Raw genomic sequence first — 26,210 nt, 5'->3', positions numbered from 1 at the left:
CTCAGGCTACTGGTCTCAGCCTGGGTGTGTACAAACTCCAGGGTAAGTATGAGGGTGAGGCCTATCTTTTGTGAAGGGGCTTGCATTTTTTAAAGAAAATGATTATTGCTCAAACAAATCTCTGATGGGCATATTTTTAGGCAGTTGGGGAAAGGGAAGAGAAAGAATTGGGGCGGGAAGTCAGGTATGCGTGACTCCGCCCCCCCTGGGATCGCCTTCCCGGCATTCCCGCCACAGAGGCCGGAGGTGCCCACCCAGGAGCTCCACAGCTTCCTCTCCAAAAGATTAAAAACAAAAAGAAGAAAAATGTCTCAATAAAACACTAAAAAACAATATACAAATCCTCTAAGCAGAAAATTAGAAAATATTCCTGGCAAAACTTGAGAAGTTGTAAATACATGGAGAGCCGTATTGCATTTGTGGATTGAGAGACTCAATTTTGTTGAATGGCCATTTTTTCTTAGGATAATTAACCCACTGATTTTCGAATTCATATGGAAATGCAAAAAAAAATTAGAAAACCAAAACAATTTTGAAAATAGAAAAACAAACAAGTAGCAAAATCTATGGGATGTTCAGACCCGTTATAAAGTTATAAGAATCAGTGAAGTGTGATATTGGCTCAAGAAGATATTGAAAAATCGATGAGATACGAGTTCAGAAATATTTTTCGTAACATGCAGGGTCACATTATTTTTTTAAATATTTTATTTATTTATTTTTAGAGAGATGGGGAGGAAGGGAGGAAGAGAGAGAAACACAGATTGATTGCCTCTTCCTACGCACCCCCACAGAACCGCAACCAGGCATGTGCCCTGACCAGGCATCAACCTTTCACTGTGTAGGATGATGTCTGATTGACTGAGCCACACCTGCTCACTTAATGCTTGGTGAAAATGGCAAGGTAATTCAGTGGAAATAATTGTTTTGGCAGTGTTAGAAAAAGTAGATCTCTATAGGCAATAATAATAAACTCTGATGCTTTCATTTTATACCATGTACAAAAATTTTCCTGAAATAGACTAAATTTATGAGGCAATAGTATAAAACTTCTAGAAGAACAAATGGGAGAATGTTTTTTACCTTACGTTACACAAAGATTTCTTAGCTATGATACTACAATCACAAACCATAAAGTTGATAACCTACATCAAAATCCAAACAGGTTTTTGAAGTGCACTATTAAAAGTGAAAATACAGATGTCATAAAATAATTTCAAAGTATATATCTTTTGAGCTTTTATGCACACTATATGAAGAATTCTGGACACCAACAATTAAAACACAACCCAATTTTGTACTAATAAAAATATGAATAGACACCACTAATAAAGATATCCCGATTGCCAATGAGAACGTGTAAAGACCCTCATCACCAGCAGTCAAAAGGGAAATGCAAATACAAACATAATGAGATACCTCTACATATCCATTGGAATGGCTACATGAAAATGACCTACGATGTCATGTTCTGGCAACTACTGAAAGTGAATTGACTTGTCACATATTGTCGTGGGAATGGAAAACGGCACAGGCATTTTGGAAAGCAGCTTGGCCCTTTGTTGTAACACCAAACACGCAACTACTAGAAGATCCAACAACTCCACAAAAAATGCAGCTACATGTCCACACAAAGATCCACTTGCTCATATTCATAACAACTCTGGCTGGAACTTTCAAAATGTTTTTTGAAAATCACTTAAGTATGCTCGTACTTGTTAACAAATTAAGAAATCATGATATACCCATAAAGTGATGTATAACTCTGCAATCAAAAATAGTAAATTGCTAATGCATGCAACAACATGGATGAGTCTTCAAACATAATGTTAAAGAAGAGAACACTTAGTATGCACGTCCCTTTTTTGTGCTATTCTGATAAATGCAAAACAGTAGTGATAGAGAAGAAACGAAGGGTTGTTTGGCGTTCAGGGCAGAGAGAGAGGATTTGAGTGCAAAGAGGTAGGAACAAACGTTTTAGGGTGATGAAATGATTCTGCATGTCGCTGATGTGGTTATAGAACTCATCAAACTGCCGTAAAAGAGGGTGATTTTTATGTGTGCACACAATACTTCAGTAAACCTTCTTTTTAACGGTAAGTTCCTTCTATATGTTAACTTCATCAGAAATACCTGGGGACCTAGGTTTGTTAAACACTAAAATTTCTGAGTCCCAAAAAGACCTACTCAAAAAAAATCTGAGCTCCGGCTGGTGTGGCTCAGTGGTTGAATTCCGGCCTGCGAATCAAGGGTTCTATTTCCAGTCAGGGCACAGGCCTGGGGTGCGGGCCAAGTCCCCAGTAGGGGGTGTGCTGGAGGCAGCCACACTTCGGTGTTTCTCTCCCTCTCTAAAAAAAAATATGAGTGTGGCTCCTGAGAAGTCACACTTTTAAAAATTAGCCCCGCAAGCTTCCATGTAAGTATTTGTTTCATTGTCCTAAGCTCAGAATTGCCTGCTGAGCTCGTTAAAGAAAATCAATTCACCATGTCTCATGGAGACCAGATATAGCCGCCCTTTTTATTAACAATTACAAAACATTATTATGTAATTCTCCTTGTGCATTAGCTTTCTGAGGATACATCCATTGGTTTTAAAGTACCAAGTAATACCACAGACATTTTTTATATATTATTAGCACCAATAGTGGAACTGAATTTGTACCTAAGTACTTTTAGGAAGTAGAAAAGTTCACTCTGTCAAGAGCTTCATAAAGATCCACTCAGAGGCTTCATGGATAAGTATATTTAGCCATTTATCCTGTTTAGAGTCTCAGGTGAATTGAGAATATAACACCTGGGCTCAGTGGTCTGCTGGCAAATTATCTGTTTGCAGGTGCAAAGCAAAGTGATAGCTTTGATGTTAAGTTTATTGGTGCTACACACAATGTCTAAGCTTTCTTCTTTACCTGGGTAACTTCAGTTCCACAGTGCTTAGATCATTTGTTATATTAAGAATTAGACATTGTTTTTAGATTATAATAAAGAATTCATGTTATTTTTATGAATTTTAAGTTCTATGTCATGGTTAATGTAGTTGAAGCACTACCAATCAAAATATTTTGTATAAAAGCATCAACTTGCAACATCGTCCTGGGGAAACGAAGATGAAAAGAAGCCCTACTTTCCAATGAATCCATAGTCTACTGGGGGAATAGAAAGCAAACCCTGTGGACCGCTAACATTGCACGGTGTAACCTCAGTACCTTTTGTACAAAGAGTGAATACCAGACACCAAAGTTATAATGGGACTTTTCTTTTTCTAGAGCCATGATTTCATTAGAAAAATTAAACTGGTGGTTTGTTTTCTTTCAGCACAGATCAACATCACAACTTTTATAATAACAACGATATTACATGCTTAGGCTTCACAATTATAGGTATAACATCATCTCTCATATATGAAATCTAAGACCGTCAAACTCAAAAAAAAAAAGAATGAGAGAACATCAAACTCTTTGTGGCAGAGAGTGTGAAAGGGTAGTTGCCAGGGGATGGGGCAAGGGGGAACTGGGGAAATACTGCTTGAAGGATAGAAAGTTGCATTGATGCAGGATGAAGAAATTCTGGAGACTTAATGTCCAGAGTGATAATGGTACTTAATTATTCTGTAGTGTATACTTGAAAACAAAACAAAAAAACTATGTGACAGGCTGGATATGTAAGCTTGATTTTAATAATAATTTCACATTGTATATGTATTTAAAAATATACAATTGTATGCATTAAATATATACAATTTTATTTTTCAATTATACCTCAATAAACCTAGAAAAAAATAAAATTGTTGTTATAAACATTTACTACTGTGGAATATTAGCCAACATAAATTGTAAATATCATTTAAACTAGTATCCAAACCTTACAAAAATTTGGTAGTCATAATAATACCTGTACAAATTTGAGGCATCCTTATAAATGTTTTGTTATAACAAAATTTATTTTTACACCTGTAAATTTGTAGATACAAATTTATTTTTTTACATCTGAACTTACTTTGCAAACCTTAGATAAGGTAACTAATTTATTTTTAACTCTCTAACTTACTTTGAAAACCTCATATCCAGTAACAGGACAAAGAACTGCAAAACAAATTTGTCAAGTTAATCTCAGGTAATTTTCCACTGTACAGCAACTGTGTTGCGACCAAAACAGATGGACATCCTGTTACATTCTAGCAAATGTCAGCCTTGCTTGACAGGGGTGACATTCCACTTGACAAGGGATTCACGTTTCTTCGTATTCTGAGCTTTCACTATCTTCCTCTTCTCTGCCCTGGGCATCACATAAGGTATAGAATTTAAGCACACACACTTATGCTCTCTGTCCCACAACTCATGATTGCTGACAGGTATGTGAATGCCTGACTTAAAATAGCATCGTCTTAATCACTTGCAGATAGATAAATAGCAGATGCAAAGGCATGAATCTTCCAATTCAATGTCATGCTTGAAGAACTAGCATTTAGAGATGCCCTTAGCAACCAAGCTAGTTTATTTTCCACCTTTCCGGAACATGCGATTTATCTGCTACCATGGCAGTTCCCTATTTTTCAGGTAGTCCTCCACTCCTTTCAGTTCACACACACTTTTTCTTCTGCACACAGGATCACTCACTATTCCCTTAAGGTTTACCTGGAATCATACTTAGTCAAAAGAAAGGCTACAATAAATCATGATAAGGTTAATGATATTTCTCACTTTTTATTATTTTTGAATTTGTTATATTATTACCAAAAAAAAACCACTCTTGTATTTACTTAATGGATTTCTATCACGTTTACAAGTCTGGACAGTTCCTTAACAAATTTAATCATTAACAACAACAAAAAATCCTGATATTTGAAAGTACACATGATAATAAAGTTGTATTTTCTTTGTTTTGAAAGTAAATTAACTGTGTTCATTTCAGGTTAAGCATTTATTTGCCTAATTACATGGTCACTAGATTAATTTTTCCCTTCTATCTTCTAAAGTATTTGTAACAATAATAATACATTGAAGAAATATATATCTACCAAAAAACAGCTTTAATTTTAGGATTATATTATATAACCTATCATCAGATTTCATTTTGTTATGGCACAAGACTTCCAAGAAATGTTAGGAGAAGCATATAATGGATACTCAGCCTTGTTGAGTAGCAATTAATTTTTTTAAAGATTTTATTTATTTATTTTAGAGAGATGGGGAAGGGAAAGAGAGAGGGAGTAAAACATCAATGTATGGTGGCCTCTAGCACACCCCATACTGGGGATCTGGCCTGCAACCCAGGCATGTGCCCTGACTGGGAATCAAGCCAGCAATGCTTTGGTTCACAGGCCTGTGCTCAATCCACTGAGCTACACCTGCCAGGGCCAGTAGCAATTGATTTTTACATCTAGTGACAGACAGATTTCTTACATCATCTTCCTTGAAAGTCCTGTATTTACATTTATAACATCCCAGCTTCATTTCTTAAATATCCTATGACAATATCCTGTTGCAAAATTAAAAACTAGTAAATAATAGTATATGGTTTAAGTATAGAAGTATTATTAATAATAAAGTAATTTCAATTATCTGTACTCAAATGCAGTCACATTAATACTTTGTGAAGTTGAACTCTTCTATGATTATTGAACTTCCAGTTTGTAATCACTCATTCTTTAACTTTCGAAGAAAGTTAATCACTTAACTTCTTTAACTAACATAATATGCAGAATAATCTCCCTAAATATCTAATAATGATAGAGTAGTATTACTCCCACTTTCCTTGAGTTCATCAAATGTGTGCTAACAAGCAAAGAAGGCAGACATAAATCAGTGACTAGTAACCAGTATTCAGATTGTGTCTCAATGTGATATTTGTTAATCAAATATTTAGACACTGTTTCATGTCCCTGATATAGATAAAACAGCAAGATCTATAATGTAAGATCACCTTGTAAGTGATCCTACAAGAGACTTCATTGGTTCCACTGTCTTATTTGAAAAATACCCCGTACCAAAGATTTAAATCATGGCAGAGGGTAAAATTTCTCGAGTCTGATTTCTCATCATATATAGCTTATGCATATGCTACCTGTTGCATAAAATTTTAGAGATGTTACAAATTTATAGGGATATATGCGATATATAGGTGTTAAAATATCAATAGATGCAGTACTGCAGGGGTCCTCAACCCATGGGGCAGAGGACTGGTACAGGCCTGTTAGGAAACCCGGCTCATAGGAGCTCCAGAAGCTGTCCCCTCCCTGCCTGGCCATGGAAGAACTGGTCCCTGGTGCCAGAATGGTTGGGAACCTCTGCAGCACAGTGTCTGACTACTCAGCTCACACAGAATGACTGTGCTTGGAGTGAACATCTTTAGAGCCAGTGTCTCACAAATTTACCTAAAAAAACAGAAGCCTAGGAATTCACAATTGTTTTCAAATCACTAGAGAACTCTAGAAGGTGTGTTATATTTACATTATGGTTTCAAGCAGATACCACTCATCAATTTATTCAATACCATAATATGGCCAGAATAATGACTACAGAGCATGAGTATTATAAGTATAAAACATGAACCCATCACTGCTTGCACTAAACATGCTTATTTTTTATAGAAAAGGGAAAGCCAGAGATAATATTTATATGTAAATTAAAACTAGAAATATCTAGAAAGTATAAAGATGACTTAAAAATAATGAAAAAGACAAGCAATCCAAAAGGACAGTGAATATTATATAAAAACAAACACTGCCCAGTGAAGAAATACAACTTGTAAGCATTTAAAAATATTTAAGCTAATTCGTAATCTAGAAAATGAAATGTAAAACTATACTGACATGTAGTTGTTTAACCCCAACTCCGATAGATCTCCAAATGTAAAAAGGCATTTACACCTTCTTAAATATCACTGAGGGTGTTTAAAATGAATAACTTTATGCACTTGATTAGAATATATGGTGAAGAAATATATTTGAAAACGCATTTAACTATGTCTGTTAAAATTTAAATGGTCATGTATTTTTGAAATTCTATGTATTGGAAAGTTATGTACATTTTTGCTTATTAACATCATGATACAGACCTAAAATAATCAAAATAGTACACATTGGCAACTAAAAAAATAAGGAGACACCCTCACTATGTAAATTGACTCATGAGGGAAGGGTAATGGCAGGTTTCTGTCCCAAATAAACATTAGCTGAGCTGTTTTAAGGTGGATACATAGACCAAAGTTCAATGCCAATGTCTCCATTCCACCAGAGATATAAAATTACTGATTCTCTCCACTTTCACCACCCCCACTGAGATGTACTTCCATTGAAAGTGTTTTTTAATGGGTGTGTGTCATAACCTCTGACATTGAGATGATAAAATAACTTATGCTGAAGTGATAAAAATATATGATAAAAATAACTGTTATGCTGAAGTGTTAAATTATACTTAATACTTGTGAAATATTGATACTGTATTCTTAAAATCTCTAAGCAATTACCTTAATTTTAGCTTTTTGATTATGATAGATAATAAAGTTTATAAAGTTTATAACTTGAGTCTATTGGTTTTTGCTGCATTGTTTAATTTCTCTTCTCATTTTTCTTTCACAATTACATTGATTTGTCTGGGTATAGTTTAATTTCTAAAGATTATCTTTGATGAAGTACAGAGGTATTCCCTATTCAGCAATTATATTGACTTGTAAGATAAAATTTTGAGAAATCAGATGATGCAATCAATCACATCTTCATAGCTACTTTCTTTATTAGTGGGGGTATAATTTATTTTTACTCCTTTAAAATTTCTAATATATTCAATAGAAACTGTTCAGGCTTCTCATAGAAGTTGGCTACTTTCCTGTTTGTTATTATTGACCCGATCAGTAAGTGGTGTCAAGACAGTTTCAAATGTTTGAACTCTGTAGAGGCTACATTTTTTACCTGTGAACGCAGGAAAAGGGTTGTTTCCTTGGCTTGTTCGTGTGTGTTTATTGCTAATGCACTTCTCATGCTCTGGTCTTAGTCTCCAGAGGGCGCACTTGAGAAGGGTGTGGGAAAACACGATTCCTCCTTCCATTCTTTTATGCATCTGTGGAGCAAATGTGGGAGTTGAAGTGGACAAGTGGAGCTCTCAGGTTTGAGAGTCACAAAATAACGACTTAAAATTTAAGGTGTGCTTATTATAAATCAGTGGTGTGGGGCAATTTAGCCCACCTCTCTGACCTTTAGTTTTCCATTTATAAATAAGGGAGCCTTTGCCCCCATTTGAATGTCTGGGTTCTTGACCATCTGAACTGAGACAATTTATTCAAACTTTGAAACTCCTTGAAGGTCACATATTGAGACACTCCCAATCTGTACTTCTTGGTTCAGATAGTGAAAATTTAAGTAGTTTGAGACTTATTGAGATCAGCTTCTTAATCTTTAAAATATTATATTAGTTTTGTGTAGGTTACTGAAGGAATAAGTAAACTGAAAAATGCAACTTACATAGTAACAGTACTTCTCCATAATATATGCTTAATAAATGTCACTGCTTTTTTATTAAACAAATATTTGTAAGATGTCTTTTAAATACAATGCAATGTGCTGTGTCCTCTGAGGGAAGTGACTTACATAGGTTTTCTCTTTATATTATTGTAAGAGAAGTAAAATTATATATGAGCAATGTCAGGCACATGGATGGAAATTTAAATACATGGCCTCCAAAGTCAAACTGTAGGTTTGGGTTGTTTAACTACTCCGTGGATTAGATACCTAATCTTTAGATTTAGATTAGCAAAGTACCTAGATCATAGGGTTGTGCTAAAAATTAAATCAGTATTTGTAAAGCACTTACACTACTGTTTGGCACAACACAAATATTAAGTGGTTGATGAATAAAAAATAATCTATACGGTGCAAAACAGCACATGTCATTTTGTTAGGAAGTGACTGAGTGATGCAATTCCACTACAGGGACTCACTTAATATTTCATAGCGGAGGTTACATGTGTCCAAGGCTTTAAAAGAAGGGGGAGAGCTGAGAAAATGGCGTATTAAAAAGGATGCCACGTGTGAGAGGAACAGATGAAAAAGTCCTGACCTCTGAACACAAGGGTTTCCAAGAAGAATGACCAGTCTTTGTTTTATCTGGAACAACCGATTTTGAAAGGGGAGTGGGAAAGAAAAGACTGAAATGGTGGGTTAGATAAGAGATTCTAGTCGTTGTTGAATACCTTCCTTTTCCTGGCAACGAGGAGCAGAAGATGATTGGCAGCACAATGTAAGATAAAGAATAGAGACATTACCGGGAAACTGACTCTCCCTGCATTGCAGCAGGTCAGAGGAAAGAGTTAAGGCTCAGAAAGGGAACGTGGGAAGTTCATACAAATGTTTTACAAGATATGAAAAAGTACTACAAACATTCAATGATCAGAATTTTCTGGGAGATAAGGGAGGAAGACAGTTCGAAGATGATTGTGATGTTATGATTCTGATGCTTTTAGACTATGAGTGGGAATATCATTTTAGCATCAGGAGCCATAGGTGTAGGGCTACTACTTCAGATTTGCCTAGGTATTATTATTTTTTCTAATTATTTCAAATTTCAGTTTTCTGTAAATCCTAATCAGAGAATATTCGTAATTGTAACACACTCTTCTTTGGGAAAACGTGCACATGCACATTCCCACCACCACCATCACCATCACTGTTTTCTTAAAGAACATTTGAGACATCGGAAACTCTTTAAAAAGTACTTAACTTTCTCAATCAGCAACAAAATAGCAATTTTAGTCCTCACCTGAACACATGCTTACTGATTTTAAATAGAGAGAAAAGGGGGAGAAAGAGAGAGAGAGAGAGAGAGACTGATGTGAGAAAGAAACATTGACCTGTTGCCTCCCAATTGTACCAGGACCAGGGATTAGGTGTGCAACCCAGGCACGTGCCCTGACCAGAAATTGAACCAGTGACCCTTTCAGCATATGGGACGATCCTCCAGCCATCTCAGCCACCCAGCCAGGGCACAATATAGTATTTTAATAAAAATAAAAACATTTTTTTTCTTACTCTTCCCTTTACCACCACTCCCTTTACTATTCCAAATCAGTGATTTCAACCAGCGTGTCATGGCACACCTGTGTGCGAGGAAAAAATTTTAAAACGTGCAGTACCTGACTATTTAGTCAGAGGCACTGACTTCTTTTCCTGTGGATTTCCCAATAAAAAAGGTGACCGCAGCCAGCACAGCAGTCTTCCTGTGTGAATGAATCAAAATTATACCTATTTTTTTGCTAGATCGGCACACTTTTGGTGTGCTGGCGAATTTTAGTAATTAGTTCATGTATGCCATGAGATGAAAAAGGTTGAAAATCATTGTTCTAAACAATTTAGTCCTAAAAGTATTAAGCAGCACACAGCAACGAAGGCATGTGTACTAGTGGGCGTGAGTTGGGGAGACACAGAGGAGCAGGGTGGGGTCCCACATGTGAGCATTGGAACTTGAGTAGAACCCGTACAAAAGGTGCTGAAGTTAAAAACAACTGAAAGGGGATGTCCGTCAGACTAAATAAATATTCATTCATTTAACTCATTGAATAAATTAGAAAAACTTGAGCCCACATTTATGTGAACAAATGGAATATATTAAAAATTGATAAGAAACTTGGCTATTCACATTGTTTCATTCTGCCTTTCTATACGATGCTGGTGAACTGTAAAAGAAAATGAAGAGCCCTGGCAGACACCACCTTAATCAACTGATCAGAGTGATCATGATCAGTGATAGAAAAATAGAAATCATGTGCTACCTAATGAGATGCAAAGAGAAGCAACATAGCTTCTGTGATATTCCTGGCAAAGATGCATAAATAGCCTGCACAGATAATCACGAGGAGCCATCAGACAGACTTAGAGTGAGGAGCACCCTACAGAACGATTTTCTTGTATTCTGAAGGTCTGCAGGTTATGGCGGTCAAGGAAAGAGTGAGACGTAGATTAGTTTGAGGAACCTTGGGAGTCACAGATGAACCTGACCAACTGCTACCAAGAACAATATGAGAATAATTGACAAGACTTAAGTAAGATTTAAGGATGAAATGGCTATATAATGGACCGGTGTTCATTTTCAGACTTTGACTCATATTGTGGTCATGTGGAAGTGAGTACTTAGTTACAGGGATTTGGGGCTTTTTCCAGGTGGCACAGGTGGCCATGGTCATCTCTCAGGACAACTGGCACAAGCGCCACAAGACGGGGCAAGAGAAAGCTCCACTGCAAGAAGCAGAAATACAAGTTGGGGTGCTCTGCTTCTGGCACTAAGGTTGCCCCCCGGCCTTGCGTTCACACAATCTGGGTGCATGGAGGTGATCAGAAGTACCAGGCCTTGAGGTTTGGTGTAGACAAGCTCTCCTGGGGCCGGGAGTGTTGTGTGCACAAAGCAAAGACTATTGATGTCATCTGCAGTGCATGCGAACATGAACCAGTCCTCACTAAGACCCCGTGGAGAGCTGCATAAAGCTCATTGCCAACACACAGTACCAGCAGTGGTGCCAAACCCAGTAGGCACTGCCCCGGGACTGTATGAAGGGGAACGAGATGATTCCTGAGGAGGAAGAGACTGACAACAAACAACTATCCAAAGGTATTTAGAATAAATATAATGAAAGGAAAAAATGTCCAAATTAGCCATCTTTTAGCTGTAAAATTCTGATGGGGCATGCTTCCTGCATGCATAGCTTCAAGACCAGGTGAATGTGGCCAGACAGATAACTGTGAGCCAGAAGGTATGAAGCTCAAGATCTAGCTGAAGAACATCAAGGGCAAGAAAGGCAAGTAAGTCCTCCTCCCTTCTATTTTAGCTCATGCAACAAAGATGTTCATTGTTCTAAAAAAGAATGTCAGGGTTCAGGTTGATAGGGCATTAAAATTTCAATGTACAATCAAATGTTTCAGGGAAAACACCAATCTTTTTTGTACTTGCAACTTTTCTGTAATTTTAAGAGTGTTCAAAAAACAAACCATTAAAAATGAACAACATTTTCACATAGTACCCTAATAATAAGTATTATATAATTATTTTTATTAATTCTTTATTTAACCCTTCTGGATATATTTTCCTTCGTTGTCAAATATAGATAATACATATTTTTGTGGTTTACTGTAGACTATATGCATTTTTAAATAAGTTATTCTTATACATAGCTTACTGTATGTATATTCAATGTTCTTGAATATAGCCAAGTAAGTATTCTCAAAAATACTTCCAAATTCACAGTGTTTTCAAGCCTTCCATATTTTACAGTTCACTGGAGAGTGGTAATATAACCCTCCTGCAGGGAAGGGAATGTAGACTCAAAGAGGGGAGACATAACAGATTATGTATGCAAACATATGATACCTCTCTTTAGTGAATCTATAGAATTGTAGGACCTGAAAGTTAAAAAGGACCACAAAGATTCTTCAGTACAGTGGGTATTAAGTTTAAATGGCCATGCACTAATTTCCTCAGGACAAATCCTTTATGGAGGCTCCATGCATGAGGTAGTTAAGGTCAATTTGACCTCCTCGAAATGTAAATGTTGGCCCGGAGCACAGTCTGCGGGGCTCTTTCTTCATTTCCAAAGAGGACCCTTGGCAACCAGAGAAGAATCCCTAGAAATTAATAAAATACAATTTGAAAACCACTGTTCTATACCATTTTGTATTTGATATATGAATCTCTCTACAGAATACCCAGGACATAATTATATATAATTCCCAGTTTTGTTTTTGACTGTTCCAGGAAAAAGAATTCACTAATTCCAAACATAATTTACTCCTATTTAGACAATGCAATATACCGGTCACTAGAAAGACTGAAATTACCAGAGAAGCCACGTTTATAATAAAAATATCAATGTCATCTTCTGTCATCTACTATTAGAGGAGTCACAAGGGCAACAAAGAGATACCGCAAAAGCAGCCAAGGCTAAGGTCAATAATAAATCCTGTTTTGGTTTCGAATGTATTTATTCTCTATGTATTGCAATACAGCTAAAATTAAATAAGTACATGTATACATATATGTGTACATTATAAAATATAATATCTGTTTCTAAATAAAATATTAATGTTTAATTAACAATACCAAATACTTTTGTTAACAGTCAACTTTATATTTCATATTTCATGAATTTGTGTTCAATTTTATTTCAATCGAAATGTTATTCCTCAGTTGATATTTACTGCATATTGACTTAGTGATAGGTTTTAATTTATCTGCGTGGGGTGCAGAAGAGGACAAACAACATTCCTGTCAGCATGTTGATTAAACACTACAGGTGATAAACTTCTTAAGTCAGTATCACTAAACATGTAATAAGCATTACAATTGAGTAATCTTAACATATATATTGTACGTGGATTTAGTTATTTTCAATATTTTACTTATAATGTCATTATCATAATATGGATCATATGGTAGACATCAGATCTTTCATGCTACATTATATAAATATAGTAACATTACATTTATAACATAAGAAAGTATCAAATAAACATCTACATTTGCCTTTATTATGGCTATCACCTATGTTTGTGCTTAACAATTTTAGTAGAGGATTAATACTCTCCTCCAGCATGCCAAATTCCAAAACAATTTATTCTGTTTCTGGACCTCTTTATTCTACTAACAGTCTCATGCAGACCACTAAAAGATAAGAGAAACTAAATAGCATATAATATATTTTCCATATCACTTTGTATATTAAGTTCATTAACTTGATAGTTATTATGTCTTGAAACATACCATCCCTTTGTTATAAATTATTTACTCTTGTAATTTAGTTGATTCAAAGGGTAATATGGTTGAAGTTTCCCTTGATACTAAAACTTTTAATGATCAAATCTGAGAATGAGAGAAGAAAGGTATTTTACTCTTAAAATAACTGTTATATTAAACTGTCTCAAAAGACCTTTCAAAAGAGAAAGCGATTAACAAATGAACTGACCTAATTTTATAAGCCATCTAAACTACATCTCTTTTATTGATATCTATTAATAAAGTCAAGCTCTTACCTTTATATTCTTATCTTGAGCTGGCTCTTTATTTTTCTTTCTGAAGTGTTCTTGATCTTATAGTGTTTATAGTATATATATATGAGAAATAGACTGTACTTAAATTTAGCTTCTGGTACTTCTTTTGAAACTCAGAAAAAATATTCTTGTTCAATAAAAACTGTTACCCATGTTAACAAAGTTACATAAATGTGTAACAATTTTACATATATTTACCAGATATTGAAATATTAAATATATACATGTATACATATCTATATGTAAACATATTTATATTTATGTAATATATTTTATTTATAGATTTATATTTTATTTATATGTATATTTATAATATATAAATGTATATTTTATTTATATAAATCTATAGATAGAAGACATTTAATAGCACTTACACTCACTAAGCAAGTTTGATCCCCAATTTTAATAAAAAGGCTATATTCTCCAAAATCTCAGTCTATAATAAAAAATGACTTGATGTGGTGTTTAATATTAAAAACAAACAACAAGAGCATTTAAAGTGAAATAGCTTCATATTCATATGTTAGATTAATGTATGCATGATTCCAAGCTTAATATGCAAAATGGGGCAAGGATTAAATGTGTGTCCTGGATTAAATGGGCCAAGGATTAAATTTGTTTGGGCATTATTTATACATTTAAAAAATAATATAAGGGATTAAATGTCATTGTGGAGGAATTAACCTTGAAATGTTCATAACTGGGAGACAACTCCCCATGGTTACGGTGCCTGTGTGGGAGCTTGGAGATGATTGGCTCCACGCCATGGGGCCACGCCTGCCCAGACTCACTAGGCAGCCCAGTAAAGCTGGAAGGATACGGGAGTGCTGGCAAGTGTAGCCAATTGGGGGAGGAGTTGGAAATGGGGCTGCAGAGGAGATTGGTGCTGGGATTTAAATTGAGAGGGGCAGCCATTAAGGGGAGAACCACACGGTTTTGGTAGAGTAGAGACCCCCTCGCAGCTTTGCCAAGGAGAATCATGTGGCTTGATCCTGGCCCACGACACAGCTGATGGTGTAGGGAGCCTGAATCTACTTCTTTTCCTGAGATAGGCTACCCCAGTTTAGGGTAGAGGGAGAAGGAAGGATAATGTGCAGCTGTGGGTATCCTAAAGGACTTCGATATTTTAATGAAGACATTAGGTCACTACTTGAAGTCTGTATAGCTTTAAATAAATATTTCTTTTCCTTTTCACAAACCTCTGGCATTGAGTGACATCTTTCCTCTGGGGGTGGACAAACGAATTTAGTGGGGGGTCCTTTTAGTAAGAGTATATCATACCCCCTCCTTGTCCTTGTTCTGTGACAATATGACTTCCTCCTTAACTAAACCTGAGCCCCTCCAGAGAGTAAATACTAGGGACAGTGTGTGCACGGACACTCGGATTCAGTGATTGATCTGAAATCAAGGGGAAGGCCTGAAGGCTTGGATAGAGAGAATAAGGAGGAAAACTGTGGAATAAAGTCCAAGTATTTTGAAGGCACAAGCTGCTCATTCCCAATTAATTTTTCCTCTATATCATTTATGATTATAATTTTTAGTTAGTAATTTTCATCATGACCTGCAATTCAAAATGCAGTGTCATACATTTCTTCCTGAAAATGCAGAAAGATAATAGCAATTGGTTGCCTTCTGGAAGGTACATCTAGTATATGGGACTCTGTATCAGATGTATGAGAGAAAGAGAATAAAAGAGGGAAAGACAAGGGTTAGGAGGGCGGGGTGGGGTGGGGGTGAAACATCTTTAGACCCCATACAAAGAATATTTTATTTTTCTGCTTCAACTCATGGTAAAATCCTGTGCCAAAGCACAATTCTATTTGTGCAATTGCTCTTCTTTTTTATCCATGGCTTAGAAAATGAGAGGCTCTGCAAGTTAGGTAAATAATGTTGTACTCCTTCAAGAAAGACTCAATAAATGTTGTTTATTCACTCTCTACTCAGATGAAATTTTAAATTACACAGTTAATAAGCATGGCGTCTCTTTCAAAATTACTAATGTAAAATTAAAAATAAGTTATTAGACTTACTAAATATATTTTCAAAAATCACAGTTCTGAATTTATGTTGAAATTTTGATGTTAATTACCTAAGTCATTTTTATTCTGTATATAAATTATAGTTTACCTATGAGAAAATACAAGTCTTTTATGCTTAAGGAATTATACTGAAGGATATTTTATTTCATATATAATCTATTTAAGATAAGTTCAACCTATTGCTTTTGGCAAAGTAAAAACAATGTATATGATTGAGTACAAGCTCTATAATTGAACTACTTGTATTTTAATACTGACTCAATACTGACTTTGTCAAGTTCTAATTTTATGATGCTGGCCATGTAGTTCAGTGCCTAAGTCTCAGTTTTGAACAAAGTAATAGTACCTACCTCAGAGTTGTTTAAGTGTTAAATGAAATAATATCTATAACATTTCTAGCATAGTGCTAGAAAAAACAAGCAATTAACTATTAAAAATTGTAGAGCTATATCCACCTGAGTCTACCATCAAAAGAAAAAACACCTATGCTATGCTTCTTCCTGCTTTTCTTATTAAATATACAATTATTAAGTTCAACATTTACTGGATATTTTTATTGTTGACACTATTATAGATGTCCTCCCCCCCCCATTTCCCCTCACCATCAGCCTCCTGCCCCCAGCTACCCCCGGCCTTCACCACACTGTTTTCTCTGTCCATAGGCTTTACATATATGCATAAATGTTCTTTGGCTAATCTCTCCCAGTCCCCTTGTCCCCTCACCTCTGTCATCTGTCCATTTGTTCCATGTATATATGCCTCTGGTTTTATTTTGTTCATAAGTTAATTTGTTCATTAGACACCACATATGAGTGAGAGCATATGATATTTATTTTTCTCTGATTGACTTATCTCACATAGCATAATATTTCCTAGGTCTGTCCATGCTGTCGCAAAGGGTAAGGGTCACACCCTGAATCCTAACCCTTTTTGTCTTTGTCCATGGGTCCTTTATACATGTTCCTTGATGACTCTTCCCATTATTTCCCCTGTTACCTCCTTCCCCCTTCCCCTCTGGTTACTGTCAATTTGTTTTTTATTTCAATGCCTCCAGTTATATTTTACTTGCTTATTTGTTGTTTTTTATTAGATTCCACTAATACATAAGATCATAGGGTATTAAGACTATAGGTCTTTTACATCTTTGGTTAAATTTATTCCTAGGTAAACATTTTTTTGTTACAATAGCAAAAGGGATTGCTTTCTTCATTTCTCCTTCTGATAGTTCATTATTGGTGTATTAAAATGCAACCGAGTTCTGAATATTACTTTTTTATGCTGCTACTTTGCTGAATTCATTTATTAGATCTAGTAGTTTCTTGGTGAAGTTTTCAGGGTTTTGTATGTACACTATCATGTCCCTGTGAATAATAACATTTTATTTTCTCCTTTTCAATTTGGATTCTTTTTATTTCTTCTTTTTCTCTGATCCCCATGCCTAGGACTTCCTATATGTTGAATAAGAGTGGAGAAAGCAGATATCCATCTCATACCTGATCTAAAGAAAACATTTTTATTTTTTGCCCATTAAGTATAATGTTGGTGGTAGGTTTTTCACATATGGCCTTTTTCCTCAAATTTTTCTGCATTTACTGATATAATTATAAGTTTTTATCTTTCATTTTTAATATGATTTATCAAGTTTAGTGACTTGCAAACATTATAACAACCTTGCATCCTATGAATAAACCTCATGTGATCATGGTGTATGATCTTTTTAAGTATTGCTGGGTCTGATTTGCTATTTGTTGAGGATCTTAGCATCAAAGTTCATCAGTGATATTGGTCTATAATTCTATTTTTTTGTAGTATCTTTATCTGGTTTTTTAATTAAGATGATGCTGTCCTTGTAAAAATAGCTTGGAAGTCTTCCCTCCTTTTGAATTTTTTGGAATAGTTTGAGGAGGAGAGGTGTTACTCTTCTTTGAATGTTTGGTAAAATCTACCTGTGAAGCCACCAGTCTAAACCTTTTGTTTGCTGGGAGTTTTTTGACTATTGCTTTCCATTCAATAATTATTATCAGTCTATTTGTGCTTTCTGGTTATTCCTAATTGAATGTTGGATGATATAATCATTTTGGATGATTGTATGTTTATAGAAAGTTGTCCATTTTGCACAGGTTTTCCTTTTTTTTTTTTTTGGCACATAGTGGTCCATAGTGTATTTTTTAAATAATTCTTTGTATTTCTGTAGTATCAATTGATGTCTTTCCTTTTTCATTTCTGATTTCATTTACTTAGATTCTCTCTTCTTTTTTCTTGATTGGTCTGGTTAAAGTTTCATCATTTTATTTATCTTTTCATAGACCCAGCATTTGGTTTAATTGATATTTTGTATATATTTTTAGACTATGTAATTTATTTTCACTGTGATCTTTATTATTTCCTTCCTTCTACATACTCCGGGCTTGCTTGCTATTGTTTTTCCGGTTCTTTTTGGTGTAGGCTTAGACTGTTTATTTCAGTTTTTTCTTCTTTTTTTTTTTTTTGTCTTTCTTGAAGTAGGCCTATAATGCTATGTACTTCCCTCTCAGGACTACTTTCATGGAGTCCCATGTATTTTTAGTTGTTGCATGTTCATTTTTATTTATTTCCAGGTTATTTTTAAATTTTTTCCTTGACTCATGGGTAACTTATTCACTGTTTAATAACATGCTATTTAGTTTCCATGTATTTCAATGTTTTTGAGTTTTATTGCTGTAATTGATTTTTGGTTTCATGCCATTGTAATTTCATAAGATGCTTGATATAACTTTAAACTTCTTGAATTTGTTAAGACTTATTTTTGTGTCCTATCATGTGTTCTACTTTTGACAATGTTCCATGTGTACTTGAGAAGAATGTATAGTTTGCTGCTTTGGGATAGAATGTTCTATAAATATAAATTAAATTCGTTCAATCTTGCATGTCATTTAAAGTCACTGTTTCCTTGTTGATTTTTTGTCTGGATAATCTACCCATTGATGACAGTAGGGTGTTAAAACTACCCACTATGATTGTATTGCTGTCTATGTCTCCCTTAAAGTCCACCAAATTTTTAGAATATATTTAGGTGTTCCTACATTTAGTGCATTTATGTTTATAAGAGTTATATCTTGTTGGAGAGTAATCTTCTTTGTCTCTTATTATGGCATTTATTTTTAAATTTATTTTGCCAGATATAAGTATTGCTACCCCAGTTCTTTTTTCATTTCCATTTGCCTGGAATATATTTTTTCCACCCCTTCATTTTCAGTCTGTGTGAATGTTTTATTCTGTGGTGGGTCTCTTGTACACAGCATATATATGGGTCATATTTTCTTATCCATTCAGCTATCCTATATCTTTTGATTGAGGCATTTAATACATTTAGGTTTAAGGTTAGTATTGATAGGTACTTATTGATTGCCCTTTTTTCTTAATGCTTATATTTGTCTGTTTTTCTTTTTCCTCTTAAAGCAGACCCTTTATCATTTCTTGTAATACTGGTTTAGTGGTAACAAACACCCTTAATGTTTGCTTTTTTTTCTGAAAAGCTCTTTATTTCTCCTCCAATTTTAAATTATAATCTTACTGGATAGAGTAGTCTTGGTTGCAGATTCTTGCTTTTTATTAATTTAAATGCCTCATGCCAGTCTCTTCTGGCCTCAAGTGTTTCCGTTGTGATATCAGCTGATAGTCTTATGGGAGCTCCCTTGTAGGTAATTAACTGTCTTCTTCTTGCTGCCTTTAAGATTCTCTCTTTGTCCTTAAACTTTGGCATTTAAATTATGATGCATCTTGGTTTTGGTAGTTTTGGTTTCCTCTTGATTGGGACTTTCTGTGCTTCCTAGTATCTGTGACTTTTTTCTTCACCAAGATAGGAAAATTTTCTGCCATTATTTTTTTAAAGAGATTTTCTATTCCTGGTTCACTTTTTTTCTCCTGTTAACCCTATGATGTGAATGTTATGTTTTATGTTGTTCCCATATTCCCTTAAACTATCTTCATTCTTTTCAAGTCTTTTTTTTTCTTTTTTTCTGCTCTGATTGGGTATACTTTTCTACCAGTATTCCAAAATGCTTATACAATTTCTACTTCATGCAGCCTACTTTTTATTCCTTTCAATGTATACTTGTTAGATATGCTATTCTTCATTTCCAACTGTTTTTTCATGGTTTCTATATCTTTTTTCATGCTGCTATAGTTCTCACCAAGTTTTTTGAACATTCTTATAGCCATTACTTTGAACTCTCTATCTGATAAGTTGCTTGCCTGCATTTTCTTTAGCTCTTATTCTGTAGATTACTCATTTTCTTGCATTTGAGAGCTGTTTCTTTGTCTCCCATTTTGGCTGTCTCTTTGGGGTGCTTTTATGTATTTGATAGATTGCTATGACCTGCAGTCTTTATGGTATGGCTCTATGTAATAGGTGCCTGGTGGGACCCAGCGGGGTCATCTCCTTGACCTACTGAGCTAGGTGCTCTAGGAATGTCCCATTCTTTCGTTTTGTGGGCCATCCTATTGTAATTGAGTCTTGATTGTTGTCAACCCATTCATGAGTGTGATCAACCTCAGGCTGGTCAACTGAGATCACCTCATGCAAGCTGCTATGTGAATAAAATTTATAAAAAGGGTAAAACAAAATTCTGTTCTGCAGAGCTTGGTGCCCCTGAGCTGACTTCTCCTGTGAGGCAATGAGAAATTCCTAGGGATGAGAAAATTGCCTTCACCCAAGCTGACTTTGTTGGAAAAGATTTGCTCCATCCAGAAAAGATATCTACTGTAGGTAGTTCAGATTGACTTAGCACAGGGATCCTGGGGGCTATCTCCCCACGTCTCTCCTCAGAGGCATAAGCCCCAGCCTCTCCTATGAAGACTCAAGTCCACACCAACCTCCCTTTGCTAGACCCCAGGGTACATGCAATTTTGTGGTTTGCTTTTAAGAGGGTACCTATCTTTCCAGTGGACTCTGCCCCTTCTTGGTGGACAGAAACCTCTGGCTTTCTACTTTCCTGTGCTATATGGGTGTCTCTTCCTGGTTCTGATGCTATGGGCTGGGGAGCCTGTGCTGGGGTTTAGGTTATGCACCTCTTGGGCAGAACCTCACATAGCTGAAATAACCCTCTAGCACCTCAGCCACTGTGGGAGTAGGAACAGCCCAATTGCTTTTCTGAACTTCCTGCCAGTCTCTCTGTGACTCCTTGGTTATAAATCTCCTCTTCAGCCTGTGTTCAGTTGGCCATTCGGGGTAATTTTTCCCAGTTCAGTTTCATTTCCAGTTTGGTTCTGGAAGGAAGTAAATGCCAGGTCTATCTCCTCTGCCACCATCTTGAAAAACACCTTGTCTGCACATTTGCAGTACAGGGGTGGCAAAAATAAATCATCAGGGTCTTCTCACACTGGGATAGAAGTTGTTAGCTAATGACATCTCTTTGCCCTACTTGACTATGTAGAAACAAATTGATAATGATCCTTATTTGCCAATTAATCCCTCATGCTTCTCCACAGATGGAAAAGATGTCTTAACAGCTAGTCCAACTATTTTGACTCACTTGGTAAATAGGTGTTGAGGTATGACTTTTTGATACTGAGCTATGTGAACTAGAGGTTTGTTACTCTTTCTCACTGTCGAAGGACCCATGTTTTGTGGACCTGGTCCAGCACCAGGAAGAAGATGAAACCTGTCCTCTGTTGATGTGGTGTACAGCTGGGCAGGAACTGCCCAGAACCACAGGATTGTTCACAAAAAGGGGCTAATTTTGATATTTTCTCAGTATTTTCTTCATGTTCAACTATTTCCTAACAAATTACTGAGCCTTGAATGTGTTCCAGCCTCAGATACAGGCTAAGATCCACACAAGAATTGGCAAGTGTTTCCTACCCCCGCAGAGTACCCCACCCACCATAGGACATTAGGTATGACATCCTTATCCACACAAAACATTGCTCTAACCATGGGCCCTCAGTGCAGAAACTCAAAACAACCCTCTTTGTTTTTATTTAAGCCAAAAAAGTTCCATACACACTTCATCCAATGCCTTCATAAAGTGGAAGCACCAAAATAAGTAATGTTTGCTAATGTAGAAGGTTTGCTGCAGGTTATGCTCAGCAAGTCTGCTCTTTAGCAGCTGGCAGCCTTTCTTATTTAAAAAAAAAGAATGTGTTAACAGTTATCCTGTTCCATAATTAAACAGATGATTGTAGTACAAAGAGGTGCACTGTGATTGAAGTCCCTATGTGGTACTATTGGAGCAGTGATGAGGGCAACAAATTTGAATTACTGTAGTAAGATCTAGAGGCGAAAAAAAAGAAAAAAGAGAAAAAGAAAAGCTTTCTTCTGAAGTCAGGTTGAGGCACTCGTCTTGCAGTAACTGTGATCAGCAGGGTATCAGCTTTCAAATGAGAATTTGAAAATCATTCATCTTGGCAAGGGAAAGGTCAATGTCTTTAAACTGAGATGGATTTGGGTTCAAATTTGGTCTTTACCATTGACTGTATGTGAAATTGAGGTCATGTCTCATCTCTTCTAAACTTTGGTTTCTTTGACTAAGATATTGAAATAATCATGTATGTTTTATTATGAAGATTAAATTAGTGTTTGTTGAAAAACAGCAAAACTCACAAGACAAGCTTCTCTCAATGTTTTCACAAATAAACCACAACATTTTATGACTACATAGGGAGCTATTACAAGTAATAGTTAACCACCTTGACCATGGGGTCAGGCTTTCTAGGTTTGATTCCTGACCTACCAGGTATAAAATTGGCTTTGGCAATGTACTTAATCTCTCATCTATATAATGAGGATATAAATAGTTTCTAGTGTTCATATGACTATGGAATTAATGAGTGAATATGCAGACATTTAGAAAAAACGTATGGTGTTATAAATACACACACACAGGATGAGGCAAAAGTAGGTTTATAGATGTGAGTATGTAGAACACAGAGCTTATTTTTGTATTATGGTTTAATCATCATTGTATTATTTTCTACAGAAATAACTATAAGCCTACTTTTGCCCCCCACCCCAGTATTAGGATATGAACCTACCTCTGTTGTTGCTTCATCTTGGGAACAAAGAGGTTGTGCATTTCAGCTGTTCCTGCCTCCTGTTGGCCTGAATAATTAATCATGGGATTAATCACCATCCTCTTCTCTATATAATCCACTCTACCTATTTGCTTTCTCTTTTTCATTGGCCTTAAAACTGGCTGAATCTCTCTAACCTTAAAGGATGAGAAACATTATCCTTCAATGTCACTTTCCTACCCAGCTACCACTCTGTAGTCCTGTCTTCACAATCCAACTTCTTTAAGGAATTTCCATACCACACTCTCATTCTTTTCTCCAGTCCATCCTATTGACCCTTGTAATCGGAGAGTTCTTTCTTTCACAATTGCTTATTGATCAAAAGTTCAATGCATATTTTCCCATTTTAACATTGTCTGATATTTCAGAAGCATGTTAACCCTGGCTGGTGTAGCTCAGTGGATTGAGCACAGGACTGTGAATCAAAGGATCATGGTTCGATTTCCAGTAGGGCACATGCCTGGATTGCAGACCATTTCCCAGCAGGGGACACATGAGAGGCAACCAAACATTGAATTTTTTCTCCCTCTCTCCTTCCCTTACCCTTTAAAGATAAATAAAATATTTTAAAAACTTTAAAAAAGAAACATTTTAGATTACCTTTTTATTATCATTAAGCCACTACCTCTAAATAAAATAATAATATTAACAACAGTAATAGCCCTGGCTGGCGTAGCTCAGTGGATTGAGCACGGGCCTGCGAACCAGAGTATTGTGGTTCGATTCCTAGTCAGGGCACATGCCTGGGTTGCAGGCCAGTTCCCAGCAGGGGATGCATGAGAGGCAACCATACATTGATATTTCTCTCCCACTCTTTCTCCTTCCCTTCCCCTCTCTCGAAAAATAAACAAATAAAATATTTAAAAAAAACGATAGTAATAAAAATAACAGCATAGGCTATTGTCATGATATCATATTCTTCTGGCATTTTTCTTAACAAGCAGATGCAATTTCAGTTGTTAGGTCAATCCTGACACCAAATATGTAAATATGTATCTACATCTCTTTTGAATTATAGCCCCATATAACCTCAATCTTCTATTTGTATGTATCCACGATCAACAGTGAATTTATAGTGTCTTCCTCTACTGACTTCTGTATGAACGAATCATAAAAAATATCCATCTAATTGCACAAGCTAGAAAACTGGGAAACCTTTAAGTCACTCTCCTCTCTCTTGTTCCCTATATCAGTAAGTCTGATGCTCTATTGATTTTTGTCTCCTAAATAGCTCTCAGACTTTGCCTCTCTCAGCATCTTCTCTGCCAGAATCTTAATCCAAGCTTTTGTCACGTGTTCCCTGAGTTAGTGCAACAACCTCCTAAGTGGTCCCACTTCCTTTTGTCCTGCAAGTCTTTTTTCTACAGTATAGGAAAATCAATCATTTAATAATGCAAATCTGCATGTCTTTCTTGTTCATAATCTTTTACTGGCTTCCCTACTTTTAACATGTATGGATCCCACCATTATCTGGATGCTACTTTCCTCTCCAGCTTTCTTTTTAACATTCTCTTATTCTCTTTTTTTTCCCCTCTGATTTCCCTTCATTTCCTCCAGTGCATAAAGCTGCTTCGTGCCTCAGGCCATCACACACACTGTTCCCTCTGTCCAGACCATTCTGTTTGTCAGCTCACCATTCACCCTCTACATATCAATAAAAGGATCAAATTTTTACTTTCCAGAAAACACAGAGGACATTTGTCTAGACTAAGGTAAATCTTTCATTTACAGCACACTGTGTTTATCCTTCAAAATACTTATCATGTTATTTTTAATAATTGGTTCTTCCTTTAGACCACACATTTTGACAACAGTGTCTATTTTACTCACTATTAAGTTTCTCCATTTTTAAAGGGCTATACATCTATAATTCCAGCAAGATGTATTCAAGTTACTTTTCCTCCTAGTTTAAGAAAATACTACTCCGGACTTAACACCCTGGACTAAGTATAATTTCATAGTAATAGGTAAAAAGAAGCCCCACAAAATTTTAAACGATAAAGATAAAGTTAATTAAACTATGTCGTTTTTAATTCTCCTTGAATGCAATGACTAAAATATGTTTATAAATTAGACTATCTCTCACTGATTTTTGTTGTTTATCTGAATTTGAGGAAGATCAATTGACTGAGTATTCTTAGAACACAACTCTCATTATTGTATCACATCAGGGCATTCAATAGAAAAGTTCCTGCAACAGACAATAAGGTAGTATATTAAAGGAGTTTCTTAACCATATACTAAAGTGTAAAAGAAAAGGGCTGATTCCTTTTACATTTTAATGAACTTTCCTGCTGCTAAAATTAAAGTCCCATAGTGAATGTTCCTTTCTTGCTCTCCCATGGTGAAATTCCATTAGACCTTAATTTGCTTTATTTGGAAAACAAAGGTACAAATCTCTCCTTAAATGGTGTAGGGGCACATACATATGAAAAGAACAAGGGAGTTCCCAGCAGGTCTCAAAGTCTCCCAGGTTCAGTTTCAGGTCACAAACACCATCCTATCTGTGGGTGTAGGTGATGAATGACAGGTTTAGGGTGCCAAATTGTCAGGAAGAGAAAAAAATGGACTTGGAGTCCCCTTGCTACAGCAGTAGTAACCCCAGAGTCAACCCTCATTCTTTACAACCTTACAACAAATCAAAACAAAATAAAATTCAGTGGGGAGAAAAGAGAGGAGGGTAGAAAAGCATAGGCTGTGTAGAAAATGTAAGAAGGAAGGAAGGAAAGAAGTTAGGACCATCTCTATGGCCTACGAAACTACTGCTTTGCATTGAACTTATATTATCCGCCCAAAAGGATGTGCCCGATTTTTACTTGGCCTGTTTATAAACTATTTTTTACTATAGTTTCTGACTGTTTATTCTTTGTTTCAGCCAATATGTATTACATTTCCTACATATATATCTTTTTTTCTCAATAATTTTATTTAGTTATTTTTCAAGTACAGTTTTTTGCCTGTTTCTCCCATCCCAGCCCCCCCACCCCGTTCTCGTCCCTGTGTCCTTCATATTTGTTCCTCCAAATCCCTCCCCCTTTTTCCCCTTAAATTCCCTCCCCTCTCCCCTCTGGTCACTGTCCCCTTGTTCTCTATTT

This window comes from Artibeus jamaicensis, unplaced genomic scaffold, assembly GCF_021234435.1.
Source record: "Artibeus jamaicensis isolate MK-2021 breed Jamaican fruit bat unplaced genomic scaffold, CSHL_Jam_final contig_415, whole genome shotgun sequence".
Taxonomy (NCBI): domain Eukaryota; kingdom Metazoa; phylum Chordata; class Mammalia; order Chiroptera; family Phyllostomidae; genus Artibeus; species Artibeus jamaicensis.
Note: the sequence above shows the minus strand (reverse complement) of the source record.